General features: G+C 38.1%; 1 pseudogene; it reads left to right on the top strand.

Annotated features, from left to right (window-relative positions):
* LOC107573121 (polymeric immunoglobulin receptor-like) overlaps window positions 1-5,128 on the top strand; it is a 38,508-nt pseudogene extending 33,380 nt beyond the window's left edge.
* The last annotated feature ends 3,701 nt before the right edge of the window (window positions 5,129-8,829 follow it).

Below are 8,829 nucleotides of genomic sequence, written 5' to 3'. Positions count from 1 at the left end.
CATGAGGCAAAGCAGCGGAAAGGGAATCCTCTGACAACCATGTGACCTGCGTTCAATGCCCAATAAATGAATGAAGATGAATCAGCAATGTGACGTGGTAATTTGGGCATATGTCAATTTTTGACTCAGAAATTCTAACGTGTAGGCTCCTTCGCCAACCTTAAGAAAAGCATGTCAATGATTGGAGTTGCATAGAGCACTTATTGAATGGACACAATGGCATGATAGAGTAAAGGTTTAAAGGATTAGAATCAACGTTGCGCGTGCGAACGTGTGCAACATTGTAGGCTCTTTCAGCCCGAGTCTGTGGGTTGGTCAGCGGTGTGAATAAGTATGTTCTCAGAGGGTATCCACTATCCCCGAGGAACAGGCTCTGACCAAATCCCTCTCTCTCCGCTTGTTTACCCACGGCAGAATTGGCCCAGACAAAACTGTCTTGGGTGCTGCCAGGCAACCTTGCCACCAGGTCGGAGATCACACCCCTATGGTCCACTATAACCTGCACGTTTATGGCCGCGTATCCCTTTCGCGATATGTACGCATGATCAATCCCTGATGGATTGGTGATAGGGATGAGTGTGCCATCCACCAGGCCCAAGACCCTGGGGATGCCAGCAATGGCATGACAGCCCTGGTGAACCTCCTGGACCTCCTGACGTGTTACCGGCAGCTGGATGTAATCCCCGGCATGGCGCAGAAGGGCGTTGGTGACAGTGTGGACGCACCTCCACACCGAGGTCTTGCTTAGGCCGTAGCCCTCTCCCACGACCTCGATGAAGCTCCCTGTAGCAAAAAACCTTAGCGCTGCAAGCAGCTGGACTTCAGGGCTTAAAGCAAAATTCCGCCGCGTTAGCCTGGCAAGCGCAGGTCTGAGAAGGTCCAGCAGCTCCATAATGAGTTGTCTTGGGAGGCGAAATTTTTGTAATATAGCCATGTCAGGCAAAATGTCAAAAGGGCTTAAGTTTTGCCGAATAAAAAAATTGACATGGACTAAACGGCCCCGCGGCCGGCGCCGTCTTTGATTCAATACAAGGACACGTTGGATCGCAGCCATAGTTGGTCGTTTACTGGACACCACCATGCTTACCCATTTATAGATCTTAGCCATTTAGAGCCAAATTGTTTGCCAGATTTTAATTATCAAAAGTGATTGCCAATTTAAACGCTTTAATGACATTACGAAATAGCCTAGGCTAATTACCACCATATTAGTTCTGATACCAAATAAAGTCAACTTCATAAATAGGCCTGTATCCATTGCGAATGTCCATAACATAAAATCATTGTTGAGCCACAACATTGTCAACATACCATAGTTTGACTTGTACTGCGCTGCGCTGATTTCTAAAGACTGCTGCACAGTGGCGGTGACTGGCATCTTGAACTCAAACAACGCTAAGAGAGAGCTTACGAATGGTCCAGACCAACCTTACGAAAGTGTGACTTACAGAAGATATACTTAGCGTACGAACGTGTCGGGAATCGTGCCATAACGTTAAGAGAGAGGTTAAGGAATAGGTTAAGAACTACTTAGCGATAAGAACGTTTTGGGGAACCGGGCCCTGGTCATTTCCGGCATAAATATAATTCTCTGATATTGTTACTGGATACTGGACTGCTCATGTTTGGAATATTCTGTTTGAAAGTACTACGGTACTTAAAAACACATCTCTGGACCGTAGATGCTTTAGTTGCTGGTGTGTGTGTCTGAGAGGTGTTTCATACCAAATGAAAAATACATCTAAAATAATGTTATTAACTGATACTGTCAAAAAAAAAGAAGTAAAACCACTAAAATAGACTTTTGTGGAGAGAAAAAATTAACAGTTGGCACAACAATCTCCACAAAAGATTGTACAGAAAACAGGACTATAAAAAATAATGCAGACTGTTTCACATACAGTACATAATTATTCATTTCTACTCATTAATATCTATCTGCTATTAAATTCTTTGAATAATGATTTCCATTGTAGTATGATAACAAGAGGAGAAAACACAAACAATAGGGTCCTGCATCTTCTGTACCCTTAATACATGAATGCTCAAATAAGGAGAATTTATACACAAAGCACAAAGTCATTACTGTTCATTTGCCTAAACGGGTATTTCACTTTATTTTATTTTATTTTTTCCAGGGTTTGATGTTAAATGTTCTCGTCACACACCTGCATTTCTGGGATCTTCAGTGGTTTTGCCCTGTTATATTATTGAACCTTTACCAGTGGATGATCTGGAGGTGGAATGGAGAAGAGCAGACGCAGAGACTCTGGTTCATCTGTATCAAGATGGTGAGAGTCGAACTCAGCAGGAGTATCATGATAGAGCTCATTTCTTTAGTGACCAAATTCAACATGGAAACTTCTCTCTCCGTCTGGACAATCTGAGAGTTGAAGATGAGGGACAATACTTATGTACAGTTAACACCAAAAAGAAACATGTAATTTCAGCTGAGTCAAAGTTGATACCGAGACTACAAGGTAAGTCAACAGATAAAAAAGATAATCTTGTAGTCTGAATTAATAGATTTATTTAATTGTTTGTTTAGTTATATACATTATATGTGTGTTTCCAAAAAAATATAATGTATTTCCTCCCACACGTCATTGAGATCTAGAATAAATAAATACACGTGACGAATTTGTACTTTTCTCTGCTGTTTATTCCGTTGCCAATCAAAAAAGACAAACAGTATTAAATGTTGTTACTGACTGTAATTTACATACGTTTATGACTTTAAAAAATATTAGTAATTTTTACATTGTACATACATTTAAATTACCTGCATGTAATTGTATCTGGAAAAACATTGTTGACCATAACCTGACTAACCTTACCATAAACCTAACCTTAACCCTAACCCGATCCGTATCTTGACCTCAGTAGCAGTTATTGTGAATCTTACAAGAGTTTTGCAGAACATCATGTAACATACAGTGCTATTTAAGACACCCAATATAAAGTGGAACCGATATTTCATTAAAACATCATTTAACTATTTGACTTAATTTGAGTTATTTTGTATTTTCTCTCTAGATCTATTTTTCTATCTTCAGATGTTTCTAGTTTTCTGTCCAAATATTCTGATGTTTCTTGCTTTTGTCCTTTGGGGTGCTTCTGAAGGTAAGTGTTTCAGTATTGATTGGCTATTGAAGCAGTATATTGTCAGTAAAATATTTGTTTATGAGTGCAGCTCATATTATTATCTGGTTTTGTTTTAGGGTCTCTGAATGAGTCAGTCTCTTGTTGTGCTCTTTATTTTCTGAGGCCTCTCTTGTTGCTTTGGGTGGCTCCATATGTACATGAGTTCACAGGTATGATTCATTTGATCAGTTTATTAAAGAGATCAGAAAATTAAGGTTTCACTTTATTTTGATGGTCCCTTTAATACATTATGTTGCCTATAAGTAATGTTGCACCTACATGTCTACTAACTCCCATTAGAGTGTTAGAATATAAGTAGACTGGTAGGCAGGGCTGTAGCTGGGGTTTGCGGGGCCCCGGTGCAGGTTGTACCCATGGTACCTGTTTGAAGGCAGTCGGTTGTAATCGCCCCACAGTTGTGGGCCCCTATAATCATTACCACCTTTAACCCAACTAGCGATGGCCCTGCTGGTAGGGTTAGGGTTAGAATAAGTTGACATATACTTACAAAGTTACTTATAGTCAGTATAATGTCTGTTGGGAGACCATCACAATAAAAATTTAGCAGATATTAAGGAGACAGTCTAATGAGAGTTAGAAGACATGTAGGTGCAACGTTACTTATTGTCAACAGAATGTTCAAAAGGGACCATCAAAATAAAGTGTTACCAAAATGGATTATAATGCCCAGATGTTCAAACATCTTTATGTGTGTGATTTACCAAAAGAAAGTTGATTAAAACTTTAAATTTACATTGTCTTTTAGTGTTTCGGTATGTTGATGTTGTGATTGTAATCATTAAGTATTTTCTGTTTTACAGGCTACACTGCAACATGGATTCTGAATTATAATTCTGTTGTAGAATATATTGTTCTTTTAGTTGTTGTTTATTCAGGTAAATGCCCATCATTATCATAAACACATTAAAGTGCACATTAATGGAAATAAACAAAAAATGTGCTTGTTAGAATTTGAATGTACACTCTAAAAAATGCTGGGTTAAATACAACCCAGTGCTGGGTAAAATAGGGACAAACCCAGCAATTGGGCTGTTTTGACCCAGCGGTTGGGTTAAATGTTTAACCCAACCTTCTGGGTAGTAAGCTGGGTCAAAACAACCCAATTGCTGGGTTTGTCCCTATTTTACCCAGCACTGGGTTGTATTTAACCCAGCATTTTTTAGAGTGTAGTATTCTGAATATTGTTCCGCAAATCTGAAACAGTAACACAGCATGAATCATAATGCAGAAAGATTAAGCAGCTCTACATGGTACCTCATTTATTATTATAATAGATCTTACATGTGTTCAGTGCTGAATCTCTGTATGTTTATAGGACTGAACTGTCTTATGATCTTATTGATTATAATATACAACAACTGGATTATTGAAATAATATGATATGATATGATATGATATATGTTTTGTCAGTTGCAGTTGTATCCTAATGGTTAGATAATCGGAATTTTAAACCCGAAGGTCATGGGTTTGAGTCTCAGTACCAGCAGGAATTATAGGTGGAGGGAGTGAATGAACAGCACAGTTTCCCACCTTCAGTAACTTGAGCAAGGCACTGAACCCCTAATTGCCACAACAAATGGCTGCCCACTGCTCCGGATGTGAATTCACTGTGTGTGTGTTCACCACTCCCTTCTGTGTGTACGCACTTGGATGGGTTAAATGCAGAGCTCAAATTCTGAATATGGGACACCATACTTGGCTACACAGCATGTCACTTTCACTTTCCGACCTGTATTCATATTTTGGTTGTGATTTGATAATAGTTCCTTTTCATATCTTCCTTTCTTTCAGCTCTTTTTACAAGTGCTTGGGAAAAACTTCTAAATTATACTGAGTTTGACAGAGTCGTGATAATAGTACTGTTTGTAATAGTGTTTTTGTTCTGCCTCGCCAAAATCATTTACCGTAAGTATTTCTGTGTGTTTTATTCCCATTAGTCATCAGATACAATGAGTGAATAAGATTAAATGCTTTATCAGATTCACACTGATCTGAACATCCTGATCTGAACACTATAGATTAGCGGTGTCAAACTCAGTTCCTGGAGGGCCACAGCCCTGCAGAGTTTAGATTAAATCCTAATTAAACGACCCCAATCCAGCTCTAAAAACTGCATGGTATGTGTGTTGGAGCAGGGCTGCGGCCCTCCAGGAACAGTTTGACACCCCTGCTATAGATAGTATTCAATAGTATATTCAGTAGTATTACACATTAGATTTTGATATTAAAATGCAAACATGTTTTATTGTACAGATCTGATATTGTAGTTTTCAGTTGTTATAGAAATAGTACATATTGGTGTTTTAATTATATTATATATATTTCATATCAAAACTCACATGTTGATTTACTCCGTTCACCTGCTTTTGTTGTTGTTTTACTGTTTTTTTTAGTTTTTTTTATTCTGTCCTGTTATTGTGTAATTATACAGTGGGTACGGAAAGTATTCAGACCCCCTTAAATTTTTCACTCTTTGTTATATTGCAGCCATTTGCTAAAATCATTTAAGTTATTTTATTTTCCTCATTAATGTACACACAGCACCCCATATTGACAGAAAAACACAGAATTGTTGACATTTTTGCAGATTTATTAAAAAAGAAAGCTGAAATATTGATTAGATCAAAAGGGTGCTTCTACTAAATACTGAGCAAAGGGTCTGAATACTTAGGACCATGTGATATTTCAGTTTTTCTTTTTTAATAAATCTGCAAAAATGTCAACAATTCTGTGTTTTTCTGTCAATATGGGGTGCTGTATGTACATTAATGAGGAAAAAAAATGTACTTAAATTATTTTAGAAAATGGCTGCAATATAACAAAGAGTGAAACATTTAAGGGGGTCTGAATACTTTCCGTACCCACTGTAATTACTCAAAACTGAATCAAATAAGATGTTAATTATTGAAAATGTTTCTCATTTAGTTTTAGTGGTTGGAAACAAAAGAGGACAAATACTTAAAATATTTCACATTGTGGCTGAAATGATCTTTGAAATTCTGCCTACTTTACAATTCATCTTCCTGTTCTACACGTTTGGATATGCCAAAGCTGGTGAGTTCATAATTAATAATGGTTTGTGTTCAGATTAACACATTTGGACATTATATGTTCATTCTTCTATAGAGCCATTTTAACACTCTATATTCACAGTGACTGATGTTCATTTATGGTTTGCTTGTTGAATTACAATATCCAACATTAAAATAATTACTGTCCTGTTTTAGGATTCAACATTGTTGTCCTTTTACCAGTGTTACAAGTGATGACAAATGAGAGATGGTTTAAAAGATGCAGATATGCGCTCGGCTGTAAGTATTTGATTCATTCTGATATGATCTCTGTTTAACTGGATCAATATATCTGTTATATTGATCCTCTAGGAAAAAAAAGCATATTACAATAATCTGATGAAATTTTCACTGTAACAAAGTGCTTTAATGTGTTTTATCTTAAATTCTTGTAATAATCAAAGATAATAATATTTATTTTACATAGGATGAGGTTACAGCATGAATTTGTTTCATACATGCATCTGTTTGTAGGCTGCAGTCTGTCATTTACAGTGTTGACACCTTGATTCATTATAATGACAGCACATCTTTTTTCTAGTTTAGTTATGATCTAGTTAGGTTACAACCCATCACTCGATGCATGTAGACATGCAAATACTGTGTATTAAAGCACTAAAGCACATTACACCAATGTTAACTCAATGAACCATTTATCCAGACATGTGGACATACATGAGATCATCACACACACACACACACACACTGGTATTCATTATGGGGGCATTCCATAGGCGTAAATATTTTTCTACTGTACAAATGCTCAGGTTACTAAGGTAACCTTGGCTCCTTGAGATAAGGGAATGAGTGTTGCGTCAAGGACATGTATGGGGGGAAACTCCTGTTTACTCTGAATACTGAAGCCTCATTTGAACATATGGCGCATCAACCCACCAGAAAAGGTGGATCTGACTGCTATAAGTTGACTCTGAGTGCCATTTCGTCAGAATCTTTTGTCTGATAGCAACAGACATCAACTCGTGTGCAGCCTTACAGCACAGCAGGCTATGCAACGCTCGTTCCCTTATCTCAGGGAACCAAGGTTACGTTAGTAACTGGAGCATTCCCTTTTAAACAGTCTCTCCTGTTGGGGAATGTATCCAATGGCACTGTGCTATAAGCAAGTGCAGAATAAAGCTGCTCTGCGAGCCCAGCTCCGGAGCACCCGTAATGAGGGCTCCTAGAAAGCATGAGCCAATTACGAGATCCAAGCCACCAGGCTGTGGTCTGTAGCGAATCAGCTCAAAGGGGAAATATGAATAATTAATTATAACTAATTATGAATAATTATAAATATTTAGATAAATAAAGACATGAAGCTATGGTACAATTTGATATTCAGCAGATCTTCAGCCTGAAGGAAACATCAGTTTCTTAGTTTAAACACACCTTTGTAAAAAGTGCAACTGATATTTAATGTACCAATTAATAAGACTAAGTTTGATACTTGCACGTCTTGTCTGTCTGAAAGAGAGTCCTGATGCAATCTGAAGGCTCAAGTTGATCTTTGCTGAAGTTGGTTGATGAAAAAGAACCAGTTTGAGTCAGAGGATCTTGACGTGGAAAGACTAGGCCGGAGCCTGGCACTAGCTTAGGTTGGGTTCTTGAGGAATAGTTCTAGCTCACATCCTCATCTTCTCAGAAGCAATCTGCCAGGCATGGCTGCGTCGGCTCTGGGACTTAGCAACCAGCAGACGGGAAGGTGATGAGAGATGAGTAAAGAGACTAAAAGCAAAGCGGGTCACTCAAGTCTGGCCTTTAAAGGTCTGTGGAGGTCAAACCTCTCGGGGGTCAAAGAGCCAATGGTGACTTGAACTTTTGGAGGGAAAGTTTACGACTCTTTGTCTCCAAGCATGGCAATTTGCATATCTAACTGGATTGGATGTTGATGCAAAGACTACTAAAGATTCGTAGAACACTAATACGTTGCATAAATATCAACATAACATATATAAACGCTCATTTAGATCATCTGAAGACAAATTCAAAGAGACCAAACATGGTATCGGTGGGGTTATATTAACTAGTGATCTATCATAACACACACACAAAACAGTATACAATTCAAATACAAGACAATATACAAGAACATTAATGGTATACACAATGTCCCGAGGAGATGTGTTCATTCACAGAAAGGTTTTTTCAATGAATTAATTAGAGAAGAGTCCATTTTTTTATAGGCATTTTATGTCTTTCCTAAGGGTAAATTAATTGAGAGTTGCTCTGCCTGCATTCCTTTGAGCAATAAAACCAGTGTTATCAGCATCGGTTGCCATGGAACCAGAGGCCTGTTCTGCCTTTTTGAGGCGTTAGCTGCATTTCGGGGGAAGGGTACATTGAGCCCTCATAGTTGTCTTGTTGATTGAGGGGTGTTACGGAGTATTTGTTAAATATAATAACAACAACAAAAAAATTGTGTCTTATTGGTCCAGACACTACAAGTCTATAAAACAAGACCTTCTCCACGTATACAGGGAATTAGGTAAATTAAGCAGACAAAATCCATGCCTGAAGGGCAGGACATCCAAGTTATAAAACCTGGTGAATGTAGATGGCGAAGACCAGCCAGAGGCCGTACACATATATCACC

The sequence above is a fragment of the Sinocyclocheilus grahami genome, unplaced genomic scaffold (genome assembly GCF_001515645.1).
Source record: "Sinocyclocheilus grahami isolate Dianchi unplaced genomic scaffold, SAMN03320097.WGS_v1.1 scaffold1871.1, whole genome shotgun sequence".
NCBI classification, from domain to species: Eukaryota; Metazoa; Chordata; class Actinopteri; order Cypriniformes; family Cyprinidae; genus Sinocyclocheilus; species Sinocyclocheilus grahami.
This window is presented reverse-complemented; position numbering and strand designations above follow the sequence as displayed.